General features: G+C 33.4%; 1 protein-coding gene across 2 annotated transcripts in view; it reads left to right on the forward strand.

The window, feature by feature from the left end:
- The first annotated feature begins 12695 nt into the window (after positions 1 to 12695).
- Positions 12696 to 18435, forward strand: part of SEMA3A (semaphorin 3A) — a 518655-nt gene continuing 512915 nt past the window's right edge. For both annotated transcript variants that reach the window (XM_054559577.2, XM_002818291.6), the window contains exon 1: positions 12696 to 13130. The gene's annotated coding sequence lies outside the window, so the exon portion shown is untranslated. The remainder of the gene's footprint in view (positions 13131 to 18435) is intronic.

An 18435-nucleotide genomic window follows, 5' to 3' on the forward strand; every position in this document is an offset into this window, starting at 1 on the left:
ATTGAAGAAACACTTAAGCAGCCCTCAGTGTAAAGGTGACCCCTTCAAAACATCACTTGTTATGTCTCCCTGGGCTGACACTAATTCATCAGTAACATTTCTCTGGGTATGGATGGCCATTCAATCTACTGACTATTGTTGGCATAAAATAACAGAGCAGAAAAAAACGAGTTTACTTAAAATTTTCAGGAAAAGTACTTTGTCTTCTGCCACACTAAAAATATGCAGAACAGTGGATCATGCTGTTTAGAAATTAAATATCTTTTGTATATGGAGAATTATATTCTTGGTTTGTGTAGTCAGCTTTGCAATGTGGCCTTTCGTAAACATTGTGATTAGAAAGATAGTTGATCACTCTTGTTTTGTCACAGAATACTCTGTGTTTGTTTTCAAGTCTCATTTGTATCTGTTATTCTTTTTCCCCTGTGTTTGAGTAATTACCAAATGCAGCTCATCATACTATTTTCTGGAATTATTCTTTGCTCTGTTATTACAGTTAGAGCCTCAGCTTAAGTCATCACTACCTGTAGCCAAACTACTGAAAAAAATTTTTTTTTTTCAAATGATGGCATTCTTGTCTCCAAACTCTTGTGAAGCTCTCAGAGGGAAATATTTTGTCAAATACAACGTTTCATGATTCCCATTCTGAGGATCCACAAGTGCCTTTCAATTGACACTCAAAATAAAATAAAACGCTCAATGTGGTATTCAGGGCCTTCTCCTTGTTAACATTTACTCTCCAGTGCTTAAAGCTCAGTTGACACATGTATTCTGATGAGCAAGCACGGTTACCAACACAGTGGCTCCATAATCACTAACATAATTTAAAACAACATTTTCTGGCAACTTAGAATATGCTTTTATTAGCAGGATTGTTATCATTATTATTTTATCAATTTGCTTATCTTTACCAACCCACAAGTCACTAGTAGTTTGAAGCATTCCCATGTAGTTTTGAACACAATTTATATTTGTAGATGGGCTTTACTGACTGAAAAAAAAAATTAAAAAAGGAGATTGCTCTTGGCATCATTGATAATCAATGCCACTAGAAGAGAATACAAAAGAACCTTTAAAAACATTACCTAACATGTTTTTGTAGTTTCAAAAAGCCACAGGGCAATATTTTAAAACTATTTACTAATAATTTAACTACAGTTTGTCTAATCTGAACAGTATTAATAATGTTACATTTACCCACTGCATCTAGTATAATGCCTTGTATATAGTAGATTCTCAATGAAAAACTGTTGAAGAATTATTTGTTTGTCAGCATAGACACATAAAGATATGCATTTCTAACTTCATTTTCCTGTTTTACAAATGTGTACAGGGAAATGAAAAATGAGAGAGAATAAGAAAAACTTACATAAATGCTAGATTTACATAGCACCTGTTAAGCACTGTGCTTTCGGGGCATAATAGGCAATTTTTGATAGTGATTAAAGATTAATTAATGAGGGGAAGTAGAAGGATATATAAAATTATATGAGGTTATTTCTAAATTTAAAGAATTCCTCTTTGGATGAAATTACTTTCCTTCATTAAGCAATGACAAGGTACAAAATAAATTTTACAATTCCATAAACGCTAATTATATTTAACATGTATTAAATAGTCAATCAATGTTTAAAAGTCTAAAAGATTGTAAAAACTCTAATTATCAAGAAAGAACTTATGCAATCGAAAATTTAAAAGAAATTTTTCTTTTAAATTTTCTTATAAATCTTTTAATTATATTTATAATTAAAAAAGGAGAAAATTTAAAAGATAAAAAATAAAAAGAGGCTGGGCACGGTGGCTCGTGGCTGTAATCTTAGCACTTTGGGGGCTGAAGAGGGCAGATCACGAGGTCAGGAGTTCGAGACCAGCCTGACCAACATGGTGAAACCCCGTCTCTACTAAAAATACAAAAATTAGCCGGGAGTGGTGGTGCACACCTATAATCCCAGCTACTGGGGAGGCTGAGGCAGGAGAATTGCTTGAACCTGGGAGGCAGAGGTTGCAGTGAGCCAAGATCAGGCCACTGCATTCCAGCATAGGCGACAAAGACAGACTTCATGAAAAAAAAAAAAAAAAAAACCCACAAAGAAAAAAACTCATACATATATGGCTAATCTAAAGTATCGACATGTGATTCTTTTTTTTAAATATAAACATAGTATTGCTAAAATAAAGATTTGAGAAAACTTAGATGAGTTTAGATTGGTTAGAAAGTTAGGAAGAGTTAGTTGTGTTTAAATGAGTTAGAAAAATTTGCTAATTTATGATTGGACATATTATAATAAGATTTTATTCTTGATTATTGCTCTACCAAAATCTGGATTTACTAAATAAGTTGTACTTCCTTGTACTTTCCCATCACATAAATAAAATGACACATGTAACATGCCACTGTGAAATGTCGAAGTATTGTAGAATGATTATTTGAACAATGAAAACCAGCTTTCACTCCTCTGATACTTCCTGCCTAAAGGATTTTTAACATTTGCTTTAGTTTTTCAGATTCCTTTAGTGCTCTTTAAAAAGCAATTCCAAATAAGTATAATCAAAATGTGCTATGGTAAACTTCTACTAAATAATGGTGACAAGTTTTAAATCTTGGTGGTAGAAAATGTTTTTATATAGACACTTATAGAAATATTCTTGACATATGGAAATACAGTTAACCATCCTTTTCTAACACATACAAGGTAGAAAGTAAAGATTTAATAATCATTCTGATGGTCAATGCTAGCAAGTCAAGCTAGCTATATGCATTTGAATGCTCATAATTACTAAATTAGCCCACATTAAGAGGTAATGTGGCATGTTTCTAGTAATTTGTATCTTACCATCTGTCTCCACCACTTCCCAGCTGTGTAACTTTTGGTAAATTATTTAGTATATTGTAGCTTTATTTCCTCATGTATAAAATTGGATAAGAGTAGGAACTAATTCATACAGCTATTATGAGGGATAAATGAATTAACACTTGTAAAGTAATGCATTAGTTTCCCAGGGCTGGTATAACAAATTACAGCAAACTTCATCACTAAAAACAACAAAAATTTATTCTCTCACAATTCTGGAGACCAGAAGTCCAAAATTAAGGAGTTGGCAGAGTTGGTTACTTCTGGAGGCTCTGAGCGAGAATCTGTTCCATAATTCTTCGTTTCTGGTTGTTGCCAGGAATACTGCCTGTTCCTTGGCACATAGAGCAATCTTTGCCTTCATCATCACATGGCACATTCCTCTGTGTGTCTCTGCAGCTTTTTCTCCTATAAGAATACCGGTCATTAAATCTAGAGGTAATCCTAAATAGAGAATAATCTCTTTTTGCAGTCCTTAACTAAATTATATCTGCAAAAACCCTATTTCCAAATAAATTTACATTCTGAGTTCTGAGATTTTATCAAACTGAAAAGCTTCTGCTCAGTAAACAATTAACTAAGTAAAGAGACAACCCATAGAATGAAAGAAAATGTTTGCATTTTCTTAACATATCTGTTAAGGTGTTAATATCCAAAACATATAAGAAACTCAAACAACTCAATAGTTTATAGTTTGAAAGGAGACAACCCATTTAAAAGAATGGGCAAAGGACCCAAATGTCTTCTATTTCTCAAAAGAAGACATAAAAATGGTCAACAGGTATATGAAAAAATGTTCAACATCACTAATCATCAGAGAAATGCAAATTAAAACCACAATGAGATATTACTTCACATCTGCTGCAATGACTCTTATTAACAAGGTGGAAGATAAGTAATGCTGGTGAGGATGTGGAGAAAAGAAAATCATTGCACACTATAGGGGAAGTATAAATTAGCATAATTATTAGGTAAACAGTGTGAAAGTTTCTTTAAAAAACAAAAATAGAACTACCATATTCCAGTAATCCCACCACTAGATATATATTTAAAGGAAATAAAATCAGTGTGTTGAAGAGATATCTACACTCCCAGATTTATTACAATATTACTAAAAATAGCCAAGATATAAAATCAATCTATGTGTTCATTAATGAATGAACAAAAAAACATGGTATGTATACATAATGGAATACTATTTGGCTTCAAAAAAGAAGGAAATCCTGTCATTTTACAAAAGTATGGATAATCCTGGAGGACATTATGCTGAATGTAAGAAGCCAGGCACAGAAACACAAATATACCATGCTCTCACTTATATGTAAAATCTGAAGAGTTGACCTTATAAAACTACAGAATAAAATGATGGTTAACAAGTGCTAGGGGTGGGGTGGAGTGAGGTTGAAGAGATGTTGAGCAAAGGATAAAAATTTAAGTTAGGAGGAATAAGTTCAAGAGATCTGTTTTACAACATGGTGACTATAGTTAATAACAATGTATTGTCTTTAAAATTGATAACAGATTTTAAGTGTTCTCATTACAAAAAAAGATAAGTGTATGAAATAATGCATGTGTTAATTAGCTTAATTTAGCCATTTTACAATGTGTACATATTTCAAAACATCATGTTGTACATAATAAATATATATAATTTGTGTTGATTTAAAAAAGTAAAGTGTTTACAAAATTTATCGAGAAAGAAATATTATACAAAAAACAGCCATGTAACAAACCTGTGCATGTAATCTCTGAATCTAGAAAAAAAATAAATGTAAATAAATAAATAAAGCAAAAACAACCAAAAGAAGATAGATTAAAACTGTTTACTGACTAAAAATATTGTATGAGTCACATGATAAACTTTGTTACCATTGTTAAAATAATTAACTCTATATTAACATGAATAAATCTGTAGTGTTGGGTTTTAAAAAGTAAACTTTAAAACCCATGAAATACTATTAATGCAAATTAATACTATTACCTCTTAAAATTATAAAAACCAAATTTATGGAGAGCTAGAAGAGGTATCGAGCTTGGGAGAACAGAGAATATCAGATACTTCAAACCTTCTGTAATAATTACTCTTAGAAATACTAAACAGTTTTTCAATTTAATCTACAACAGTGATATGGTTCAGCATTGTACCCACCCAAATCTCATCTTGAATTTTAGCTCTCATAATTCCCATGTGTTTTGGGAGGGACCCAGTGGGAAATAATTGAATCATGGGGGCGGTTTCCTCCCTACTGTTCTCGTGGTAGTGAATATGTCTTGTGAGATCAGAAGGTTTTATAAAGGGAAACCCCTTTCTCTTGGTTCTCATTCTCTTTTGCCTGCTGCCATGTAAGATGTCCTTTTCACCTTTCATCATGATTGTGAGGCCTCTCCAGCCACGTGGAACTGCGAGTCCATTAAACCTCATTTTCTTGATAAATTACACAGTCTCAGGTATGTCTTTATCAGCAATGTGAAAGCATACTATTACAAATAGTATCAAAAAGAGTAAAATACTTAGGAATAAATCTAACCCACAAGGCAAAATATGTGTACAGTGCAAACTTTAAAAAGTTGCTGAAAGATACTAAAGTCACATAAAAAATAAAAAGATATCCCATGTTTATGGGCTGGAAGACTTCATATTGTTGAGTTCAATATTACCCAATGTGATCTATAGATTCAGTGTAATCTCTGTCAAAATTTCAATTGTGATTTTGCAAAGATAGAAAAATCTTTCCAAAAATTTATACACAGTCTCAAAAAACCACAAATTAGCAAAACAATCTTGAAAAAAAATCACAAAACACAAAGTTAGAAGTCTCACACTTTCTGATTTTAAAACTTACTGCAAAGCTACTGTAATCAGAAGACTGTATGGTGGCATAAAAATGGACATACACACCAATGGAGCAGAATACAGAGCCCAAAAATAAACCTTAACATATATGGTGAAGTGATTTTTAACAAGGTTGACAAGACCGTTCAATGAGGAAAAGGCTGTTTTTTCCACAAATGGTGTTGGTAAAACTGTATATCCACATTCAAAAGAATGATTTGAACTGTTACCTTATGCCATATACCAAAATTAATAAAAAATGGATTAAAAACACAAATGTCAGAGCTACAACAATAAAACTCTTGGAAGAAAACAGAGGAAAATCATTATATTATTGGATCTGGCAATGATTTTTTGGCTATGACACCTAAAGCACAGGCAACAAAAGAAAAAAAGAGGTAAACTGGACTACATCAAAATTTAAAATATTTGTGCATCAAAAGACACAATCAATAGTCATCTCAGCTCACTGCAACCTCTGCCTCTGGGACTCAAGTGATCCTCCTGCCTCAGTTCCCTGGAGTAGTTGGGGCTATAGCCACATGCCACCATGCCCAGCCAATTTTTGTATTTTTTTTTTTGGAGAAATGGGGTTTCACCATGTTGCCCAGGCTGATCTGGAACTCCTGGGCTCAAATGATCTGCCCTCCTTGGCCTCCCAAAATGCTAGGATTACAGGATCCACTCATATTTAAAGTCAAATTCCAACTTAAAATAGTTTCTCCTCCAAATATTTCTACTTCTCCCAAATACTGATCTTCATTTTAATTGGTAAAGGAGAGACTTTTAGTTTCCTCTCCAAAGTATTTAGCTGTACTTCTCAGTAATATATTTCTGATTTATATTTCAGGTAGTTAACACAACTACATTATCAACCTTCCTTACCGCCAGTGAAGCCAACATTATATAAACAAAAGTTTATATGTGGACCATTTTGGATTGGCCCTTTAACACCTGGTATGGGCTTGTTTTTATCCTCTCTACCAAACTTTTGGTCACCACAAAAGCAATGACCAGAATTCCAGCAGCTATTTTTTTTTCTTACCTTGAAAATTACATCCATTAGATGGAAATGGCAGGGCAGAAACAAAGAAGATGGTGGATCTCTTATGTTTTGAGAAATGATGCCCTACAAGACTTGGAATGCTACTGGTGGACTTCTCTTACTTGAACAAGAAAGAAACACTGAATAAACAGTGGTCTTGTTTAATCCACTCTAATTTTCTGTTATTTGTGAAATCAATTTTGACTCAGCCTCTTTCATCTCTAATTCGTTATCAAGTATTGTTGCTTTTAGCTTTGAAATTTCTCTTGAATATAAGACTTTTTTTGTTAGTTTGTTTCTAATATCATTATCATTAACCAAGTCCATTTGGTAATTCTACAAAATTAAACTTGGTAAGTTTTTTCGCATTTTTGAGAAATATTATGAAAAATATTATGATACACAAACATTTGAAAAAATATTTTGGACATCTATACTAGAATCTAGTCACCATATTAGAAATTGGAGATATAAAGACATTAATTAACTACCTCAAGTTTCTATTTAATTCATTTTATAAAGTTCCAGTTTAGAGACCTCATCACAGCTCAACTTCAAAAGTAGGTGTTGCAATTCCATTTATTGAATAGGATTAGGGAAGTTAAATTACTATTAAGTGGTGGAATCAGGATTTGGGTCAAAGACTGTTTTTAAATCCTATCCTTTCCAGTGAACTACAAGCACGTGGCATAAACATGGGAGTAGAAATGAGAAAGGAATGCTACAAGGACTAGAGTGTATCAGTCTGCAGGGATACTTTTATGCTGAGGGAAAAGTGACGATCAAATCAGGAAAGTAGGTCAGTGCCTGAGTTATTGCAGCAGCCTCAGAGGCAGTCTTGCATTTTGCTAATCCCTTCCAATTAATCTTTCCCAAACATGATATTTATCATGCCAGACACTTACCAGAAAACTTCTAACAGTGTTTCTTTGTTCTACACAATCTTGCCCTTCCCACATTTATTCATGATTCCCCAAATTAAACCTTCTATATGACAGAGACAAGTTTTGTCATCATTTCTGAAGCAAAGTCCTTGAGTACTTATGAATTCATGCAATCCATATTGAACTCACATTTTCTGACTTTTTATTAAATACGCTGTATATATCATTCTTGAAATGAAATGTTATCTAATTTGTTTTATGTGTATATTTTCATCCCCAATAGTTTGTAAAATGTTGAGGTCAGACATTAGGCCTTGTTATGTATCAGTGATAGCTAAATTAAAAATTGTCTGGCAAATCTTGAAAACATGGTAAAATAATAATTTTTATGCAAGAGTTTTAGTGTTTTCATTAACTGCCTCACAAATAGTCTCCAGTTATTTTACATATTATCTTACATATTTCCCAGTGTTGGCCAAGGCAAAATTGTAAAGTTGGCAGAACTTTTTTGAGATCTCTTTCCTTTAAATTTTCCTCTATCCCTCTGTCCCTCACCCCCAAAAGTTGCCTAATTTTGAACTCACCCAAATGTGTCTTTTTTAAATAATAACTTTCCTTGGCTTGGTCACCTCATGGGGATTTATGGTTTTAAGGACTTCAACCTGGAGCCTTTTTGATCACACCACCTGTACCACTTTTGACAACCCATACTATTCATATTCCCCAAAGAAATTATTCCCTGATGCAGCTTGTCCTTTGAAAAGTATACTACACCAGACTACCATTAGCTAATGTCCTAAACTAATATAGAGAATAAATAATAAGTTTTAAAAATATTTAATTTGGTGCATTTATCCTCCTCCTAGATCACTAGCATTTTTATTGTAATAAAATTTTTGGAGAGAATGTTCTTACCTTGGCCGGATTGCTTTTTAGGATGATATTTAAGATCTAATATTAGATTGTAAAAAACTTCTTACTTTTTAATAACAAAAACCGTGATTACTCTTGCACCAACCTAATAGGAGAAGAGAACCAATACTGGAAATATTTTCATATCATAAAATTATATAAATCATGCCTAGTCTCATAAAAGGAGTTACCCCAAATATTTGTTGAATTCTTGATTATTCACACCCAACTGGGAAATCTCTGTACAGTTTTATCAGATCTGCTCATAGAAATATATCTTTTTCTACAATCCTATCCAATCTTTTTCTATTGATAGCGTATCCTATTAATGTAATATCATAATATTAATATAATATTAATGGTCTGGTACCTAAATTTTTACTTTCTCTGCCCATTGCATGATATATTTTAGAGTTGGTGAATCAACAACAACATAAAGTAACATTTCAGTCCCATTTTCTAAAGCTGGTGAATCAGCAAAAACGCAAAACTCTGTTTTATCTTCACCTTACATATAATCTCACTCCAATAAACCACACTGGAAAGAAGATATATCTGTAAAAGAGACAGTGAACCCTGTGCTTTAAGGAACTCCATATGTTTTATATCCTTGGATTAGTGAGGCACAAAATTGAAACTGTGGAGTGAAAAAGTATAAAAATATGGAAAGATTTTTTTTTTTTTTGAGATGGAGTTTCTCTCTTGTTGCCCAGGCTAGAGTGCAATGGCGTGATCTCGGCTCACCACAACCTCTGCCTCCCGGGTTCAAGTGATTCTCCTGCCTCAGCCTCTCGAGTAGCTGGAATTACAGGCATGCACCACCACGCCCGGCTAATTTTGTATCTTTAGTAGAGATGGGGTTTCTCCATGTTTGTCAGGCTGGTCTCGAACTCCCGATCTAAGGTGATCCACCCGCCTTGCCCTCCCAAAGTGTTGGGATTACAGGTATGAGCCACCACGCCCAGCAGAAACTTTTTTTAAAGGAATTTATATCAAGTGTGTTTACATTTAGGAGCTGAAGCACTGTTTTCAGAAATGCCAATTTGATACTAGGGATCATCATCCTGTTTTTCCATTACCTTAAATTCAGAAATAAGTGGCTTGTAACTAAAATTATTTTCCATTTGGACTTCAAAAGCTTGATCAAAGCAAGACACATGTTTAAAAGAGAATCAAGTCTTAAACCAGATTATTAAAAGAGCCCTAAATTTTTGTTTCAATGACATATCATAAGTAGTTGAACATATTTATTAAGGAGAAATATTTGTACATCATTTCGGCAAACTACTTTGATATTTAATTGGGAATGACAGACCATATTGAAGTTTGTTAAAAGAATCTTATTAATAACAACTTCACAGACACCACAACCACTGCCATAGTCTCCATTAGTAAAACTAAAGGGGAATTTGTGAGTTAATACGATAGGAATAAACATACGCAATTGAAGGCAGGTTCAAATCAGGAATGATGTGGTCAGCTAGACATGTGTTGGGGAAATTTTGATTTTTGCCTTCCTGCAGGTAAAAGAAAAACTAGCAAGCATTGAATCATTAGTTCATAAATTAGAGAGCATTTGTTAAAGAGGACCCCCTTGTGAATAGGCTTGTATGATGGGTTGGGAAAAAAACCTAGATATAAATCAAAACAAAGAAACTGTATGCTTCTCTAAATCTTATCCAAACTTTGGTATAAAAGTTAGACTGGAAACTCCCTAGGATATTTTTTTCTTGGGATGTTTCCAATATGTTTCATTTTCAACTAAGACAGAAAAAAAAATCACAATGAAAGTCTTCATAGCAAATTATGTGAAACCATGAAAATGCAGAAGTTTTGTTTGTTTTTCCAATGAAAATTTTTGAAATCTGAAAATGCTAAATTTCATAACAGAGAGTTCAGATAGCCAGAAACTTCAACGTAATTTACTTAAATCCAATTAAAGAAAGTTATGATAAATTGCTCTCCTATATAATATTTCTACAGGTAATTTTATGCTCATCCAGTGATATGATTTCTGAAACTTGAATATCAACACATGATTGTAATGTCTTTAGGATATGAAATTACATGCACTTATACGCAAACACTCTCTAAAATAACCAGACATTGTTAGAGAGACCCTCTTCTCATACCATAGCTATATACGAATGATATTTATGAACCATTTAGACCTCTTCAAATTGCATTGGCCCTTTGGGGTACACTGACATCACAATCTGTTTATGTATTTTTTTCTTGGGTTCTGTTATCTCTGTTCTTTGCTTCCATCTGTCTTTTCCTTGATATCCTATCTCCATTTTTCCCATACATTAATATTCTCCTTTATAACCTTTTAATATTTCCCTTAAAAATGGTTTTGCATTTTGAAGCTTGTTTGTTCTTATTCCTTTTTTAGATGGAATGACCAGAGAGAACACTTTTCTAATTGTTTAGTGTGATTATTATAAATATCCAAAATCAGAGGACAAAAGATATGTATGCTTAGTGTGATCTGCCGTACAGAATAAGACAATGCAATTATTTAAAAATCAGACTTTTATATTGTTGTTTAATTTTATAATTTTCAATAAATATTAGTCTCATAATTTAAATACAGTTTTTATTGAAGTTTAACATACTTTTTAAAATAATTATTTTCTTGTCTTTTTTGTTTCCAGGAGTGAAATGAGGTTTTTTCTTTTTAGTCTGCTAAATTATATTATTTTACTGATGAGTAAAATAAGCTTCTGTTAGAATAAAGTAATTATTTACAGAGAAATGGTAAAATCTGAAAAGGATAATACAAATTTTTAATCAAACAATGAATGAATTTTGGACAGCTTATGGAAACATGGAAAATTGATTGATAATTTTTATTGTTTAATCCTGTACTTATTTCTTCAAGTTTGCTACAAAGGAATTAGAGATATTAAAGAAACATTTGCTCAAGAGATTTTCATTATAAAAAAGTTCTAATAAACTATTTTAAAATTATAAGTGATTAGGTAATTCTTAACTTGATGGGTCCCTCTATCATGTGTCTACACTTTTATAGTAGACTAGACTAAATTTCTACTACCTGTTTGGGCACATGAAGTTAGAGTATCTGCTTCTAAATTATAATTATCCATATAAATAGGAGTTTATTTTTTATTTTCTTATAAAATAAATCAATGATAATCATTTGATTCTGTGCTGGATAAAAATTATTCTTCATGGAGACTGTCTGACATGGGGAAGAGTGAGAATTCTAGAGGCAAATCAAATTGAATCCCCCTTCCAACCATAACAAAACCACAACCTTGGGTACAATAATCTCTCAGAGACTCCCTCATTTGTTAAAAAGAAAAAAAGTGATAATAATAGTAATATTGACTTTACAGTGTCCTTGTAGGACTCAAAAGAGATGATGTGTGTAACGCTCTTTACATAGTTTGTCATGTAGCAACTGTTCAATTACCATCATCATCATGATTAACAATAGTAGTCGCATACTGTTTAACACAGGAAAATAGCTCTCAGCAACATAGGAAAATAGATCTAACGGCCTGATTTTTGGAAGTTAATTATACTCATTCTGATTACTTATGCATTTGTTTTCTTGTGAAAAGGAGTGGTGGCACAGAAAACCCTGAAATTTTCATGGGTTAAGGTGCCTGAGATAATAAGTAATATACAGAAATACCTAGATAATGACATTTTCCATAAAAATTGGCTTCAAGAACATTAAAATAAATGTCCAATTGCAGAATGTCAATCTGCCTGACAGTGTAAATCTCCTTAAAGCAATTTAATTCAGATTAAAAAGATAACTTGGCTTATGCAGCAGAATGAGGGATCTGTTTCAAATCCATCACGTTAACACTATCAATAACCCACTATGACCCATGATTGAGTAGTTTTAATTAAGTTCAGTTAGGGTATTGGGGGAAGGGTGCATTATTTAGCCCCTCATTAATAGTTAAAGTGATTATTAAAAATATCTCTATAACTATTGTAGTTTGAGAATCTTTCTTTTTTATTGAATTTATTGTTTTCTTTGCTACAGAGCAATACCATTTGGGGAACTCTGTCTCCTAGGAGTTTTAATGCTACCCCACTTCCAGCACTATAAAACAGAGGCCTGCTGTTTTAATCACGCCTCTCTCTCTCTCGATGTTGTTTGCGCCCTGGTACAACCCATCTGCCTTGAATCTAGTGCTCCACTGGGGCTGCACACATCTGCCAGCCAGACTACCTTCGTACACAATTACTCAATCCACCGTAAGGCTCTTTAATAGGAAACAAGTGTGACAACGGCAAGCCTCCTTTTTTTTTTTTTCTCCTCCCTTTTAAACCACAGAGTCAAATAGCTCTAATAGAGATGAAGCCTGATAGATCCGCCCAGGTGTAGGTGAAATGGTAGAGCCTCAGGGGTAATAGATTCTGTGCTCTCATGCTGAAGTTTAGTGCTGTGTCCTGACGGGCTCTCTAGCATCAGTGTGATGGGCTGCTCCTGGTACAGTTACAAAGTGAACATGCTTCTTGCCGCTCACATTTATGCCTAATCTGGAGGGCAACCTGGAGCTAGGTAAGAACAGAACAGACCTTTGACTTCAACGCATGGACAAAGGACAACAAATGCAGTAAGTGGAAAAAAGTATCTTTCTTTCTTTTACTTGGGAATTAATTACGGGTGTTTACTCCCAGGGAATCCTCTAAAGACTGTGCAAAAGTGAACTAGGACAAAGCTTATGTTCATAACCCCGTTAATTTCTCCAGTTTCATTTTGCACAATGCCCTGGCACTATCATTAATACTTAAATGCTCCTGAAGTGACTCCTCATTCAGAAAGTCTTGGAACTGAAATGTGGTGCTAATAATACTGTTAATTCAATCCTGTATTTTGGCGTATTAACTGCTACTTCTGGGTGAAATGTCCTCTATTACTGTCAAAAATGATGGTTGCAAGTATTTTGTCAGTTTCGAGAACACACAAAAAAAATCTTTGAAGCAAATACCCTTCTTGAAAATGGATTTCACTTTTATGCATAACTATGCTACTACGTTACTCTTCATACATTAATGTGAGGAATTTGCTTTTAATTTTTGCCTAACAAATCTGTTCTATAGCTTGATCTCTTACTAGAGAAGTGACACTAAAAACTCTGAAAGAGTATTAGGTTGTAGCAGCAATGACAATGATAGTGAATTTTTAAAACAAACAAAACAAAACAAAAGGTCATTTGTCTAATAACATAAGAAGATATATTAAAACCAGATGTACGAAATCTCAACTTTGACTTTTTAGTCTTTCATGCTTGGTTTAAAGCAGTCTTCACATTGCGTTTATTTTGCATTTACAACTTTGGATTCACCATTAAACTATGTTTGAACTTGAAGTTCAGATTTGATCTAAGTACAACCTTGTTCCTTGAGCCCCCTACTCTGATTTTTACTTGGCTATGGGGAATCTTTTTACTACTCTACCATATATACTGAATTGTGTTAACAGGCTAACTGTGGTGGACTTTCAGGTGGAATGTCAGCCAATGTAAAAGAATGTGTTTGCTGCTCAAATATATGATGCTTCATGTAAGAAATAAACACATAGAACATATGCCCTACCAAAGATTCCAGTTATTAACAATTTCTCAATTAATCCATCAAACAATGCACAAAGCTGATCAGATTAAAGAGAATGCAAGAAAAACTTTCCGCATTTCTTATCTATTAGTAGTCATTTGAGTTGATTTTTTTAAATTTAACCATTATTAATTTGAAAAATTAGTCTGGAAGACATTGTCATCTCAAAAGGCAATGCACATATGCAGAGTAGATAGACAGGCAAAATTAGACAAAACAGTATTGCACTGTTTAAATAACTCCCCATCGGCCAATGTTTTGTTTTTATTTTCTAACTATTATAGATGGACATCATTGAAAATGATGATTTAAAAGCCATGATGGTAGAATCCTGATGACTCCTTTGTGTATATTCAGAAATGATTTAGCTTGGATAAAGTTGCTGCTATGAGAGGTTTAATTAATTACTTCTAGTTAAATATATTTCTTTAAGAATTGCATTTGACATTACTGATGGTGGAGTAAATGGAGTTTCACAGTCATTCTTCATGAAATACTTTAACCAACAATCGTTGGCATTGAATAGCGGTCAATGTCTACCCCCTACAGGGAGAGATTCTAATTTCACTATGCCTTCCCCAGCACATGAATGCCGTAGAGTACAGTTCACACATATGAATGCCGTAACTGTGTCAATGACTTCAACAAGTGCCCCTTAATGAAAAGGTCAGCACTGTGATTAATAGGAAGCTGATTTCAAAGGCTGGACCTCACTTCAGCACGGTATTTAGATTTGTTTCTTCTTGATTTACTCCATTTGCTTTTCAAAGTGTAATAAAAATCAAGTAGTATTATATTGCACATTTTTAATGCATTGTGGTTGCTTTTATGTGATAGCAACACAACAGTATATTTGGTTTAGTAAATAAAAAATAACAACTAAGTGAAAAAATCAATCGAGCTAATAATTGGTGAATGAAAATTTTACTCTTTATCCAAATGGAATAGATAGCCTTTGCCTAAGTTTCAGTTAATTTAATGAACTTTTAAAAGGGACCGTATGGATAAAGGTAGAGTGGAAAAAACATCTGATTTTTTAACCTAGGCTTATTATGCTTAAATGCTAGCTATGTGCTAGCAAGTGAATATACACACGTAACTCATAAAGATAATGATTTTTCACTAATGGTGAAAAATCATTGACGAATATAGCTGAGTGAGGATGAATACAGTAATTTTAATCCTAGTGACAACCTCAAAGAAGAAGATTTATAATGGTGGTGGTGTTATAGTCTTTCCAGTTAAATTTTTTTTTTTTTTTTTTTTGCTGGAAAAGCATTGTGGTTATATCCAACTTACATTTTTTAAATGATTCTTTTTACTGGAATTATAATTTGTTAATAAATATCCTATAAAATTAAGGCAATAAATAAATTAAGTGGTCCTTAAATATGTTTAAAATTTTTTCATGTATTATGCATTTTGTGTCCCTGTGGCTTTATCTATACATGTTTTCAAATGAGATTGCAATATAAGTAATTAAAGAATACAAACAATATAAGTATATATACTACATTTATTACATATGAAAATTGCTGTATGCTTAGAGGAAAATTTTTAGAAGATATAGGATATATCAACTTATTCTAAGGGATATTCTCTTTCTAATAAATTTTCTTTTTTAACCACATATCAACACTTATATAACTTAATAACTTCATGTTCACTTATAGTGAAGGAATTATATTAGACATCAAGATTGAAAGTGTAGAAAAAAGGAGTTCAATTTTGAAAGCCAACATAGCACAAGAGGAGCTTTCAACAGCCACTCAAGGAAGAGAAAAATCTACTAACTGTAAAATGGGCACAGTGCTTCCTAGTTGTGTCACATTTTGTCAATGGCCACAGCTACGTCTTCCCAGTATTCCATTATTCAAGATTCCATTTTTTTGCTCTGAGTTGGAAGCCAACTACTTCCAGAGTTCTAATGGATAACATTAGTGGGCTCTCACAAAATAAATTCCTCAAAACTGCTCTAAACATGCCATGATTTATTTAATCCTTACAGTCCAATGAAGTAGATAGTTTTCCTATTCCCATTTACGAATGTGAAAACGGAGTGGTTAAGGGACTTGCTTAGTGACATGCAGATAGTGATATGGTTTGGCTCTGTGTCCCCACTCAAGTCTCTCCATGAATTCTAATAATCCCCATGTGTCAAGGGCGGTACCAGGTGGAGATAATTGAATCATGGGGGCGGTTTCCCCCATGCTGCTCTCCTGATAGTGAGTTCTCACGAGATCTGATGGTTTGACGAGAGGCTTCCTTCTTTGCTCAGCACTCATTCTGTCTCCTGCTACCCTGTGAAAAGGTGCCTTCTGCCATTATTGTAAGCTTCCTGAAGCCTCCTCAGCCATGTGGAACTGTGAGTCAATTAAACCTCTTTTCTTTTTAAATTATCCTGTCTCCGGTATCTCTTCATAGCAGTGTGAGAACAAACTCATACAGGTAGTAAATAGTGTAACTTGGGTTCAAATTAACTTTGCTTGAGGGAAGATGCTACCCCAACCACCGGACTGTACTACCTCTCTAATAGGTGACTTCGTTATTAGTGGAAAGTTAGCTTTATCTCTGACCATCTTATCGGGACTACTTGAATTTAGAAAGAAATTCCAAAATGAATTTGAATAGTTGGTTGTCAATCAAGGAGTATGATCTCACTTCAGGTTACATCACTCAATACTTTACTCCACTATTTTCAGAGGTTTGACTATAGGTAAAGAAGGAGTTGCAGTTATATTTCTAACATGTGAGGAAGAGCTGACCCTTCAACTCTCACTCATTTCACGTGTCCACACCTGTTAATAGTGGGCCTCTGGAAAGTTTATCTCCTCAGGGTATTTCCAACCCAGCAATGTCTGGCTGACTGACAAACAGAGATCACTCTAATCCCAATAGTCTTTCAATGAGAGTCACCTAAACACATTCCCGCCTGCAAGACAGTGAAAAAAAAAAATGAGCTGTCAACCACTTTCAAAGACTTTTAGGCCTCAGTTATTCAATAGGACTATCTGGATATTTGTTTGTTGGAAGATAGAATGCCAATTGAATTTTCTCCTTATCTGTGGGGAGTATGTATATATGTATGTGTGTGTGTATGTGTGTGTGTGTGTGTATATATATATATATATATGAAGAAACATAGCCTGGAAAACACCTCTTTGTAATATTTCATTTAAAATATAATTTCCTAGAACCTACATATGTGGTATGTCTCTCTAGTGGAAAACATTCTTCTCAAGACAGACATTCATCACTATGATTGAGATTCTTTGTGAAGAAAATAAAAACAAAATATTTATGACAATAAAAACTTATATCTTATATTTTTAATATTATAGGTTTATCCTTTCCCACATAAACACAGGATATTCATTTTAAAGAGAGATTTCATTTTATTTTTAACAGTCAATATTATTATAATTATTAAACCAACACATAGTTTACTTTTACAAACACAAGCAAACTTATGCAAGACAAATGGAATGAACGTGAGGAAATTCCTTCAAACCTGAGTAACCCCAACTCATTTTCTACAAAAGAGTAGGTAGAAATAAATGTTCCTTTAATTCTCATTTTTCCTTTGGTTTTTATAAAAGATATTTAAATATGATCAGCATTTATAAAGTCATAAACTATTCTTGTTTTTTTTTAAAGAGGAAAAAACGGTTTTTAAAAACTAATCTCAAGATCCTGGAAAAATTAATCTGTGGTGACAGGATCTGAAAGCTCTAAATACCTTGAGGATTGATGATTACTTAAAAACAGTGGTCAAAGACTTCCTCTATCACTATCATTAGTCAAAGAGATCCACAGGTTAACTTCTTGAAGTTAATCTTATCCTCATAAATCCTTTTTGAATTATCTAGTAACTACTTTATTTTTATTTCTAGGTTCATCTTAAGTGGAAAAGTGTTTCTCTCCCTCTTTCTGTTCTTACTTCACATTACAAGCCTTTCACCAGGGAACCAGTCTAGAATTAATTCTTATGCTAATTGCTTCTGGCTCATGTTCCAGGGAAATATTGGGAACACTGCAGACCTAGACATTGCTGGTGGACACTTCTACTCAGATCTGGGTAGAAGTCTCTGCTCACTTCCACGGTTTCTGACAACCTGAAGTCCTAGCCAGCAGTCACAACAATCAACCCAACTCATGGTCTTCCCTTTGCATGGGGGGCTCTTGGTCCCAGTTTCCCTACATGAGTTAGACTCCTGGCCACCTGGGTCTGGATTTGCAGGCAGCCAAAATCTAATAGTTTTTCATTTCTAGCCCTGCTTAATATTAAATGTTTCTTTTCATTTG

The sequence above is a fragment of the Pongo abelii genome, chromosome 6 (assembly GCF_028885655.2).
Source record: "Pongo abelii isolate AG06213 chromosome 6, NHGRI_mPonAbe1-v2.0_pri, whole genome shotgun sequence".
Lineage (NCBI taxonomy): Eukaryota > Metazoa > Chordata > Mammalia > Primates > Hominidae > Pongo > Pongo abelii.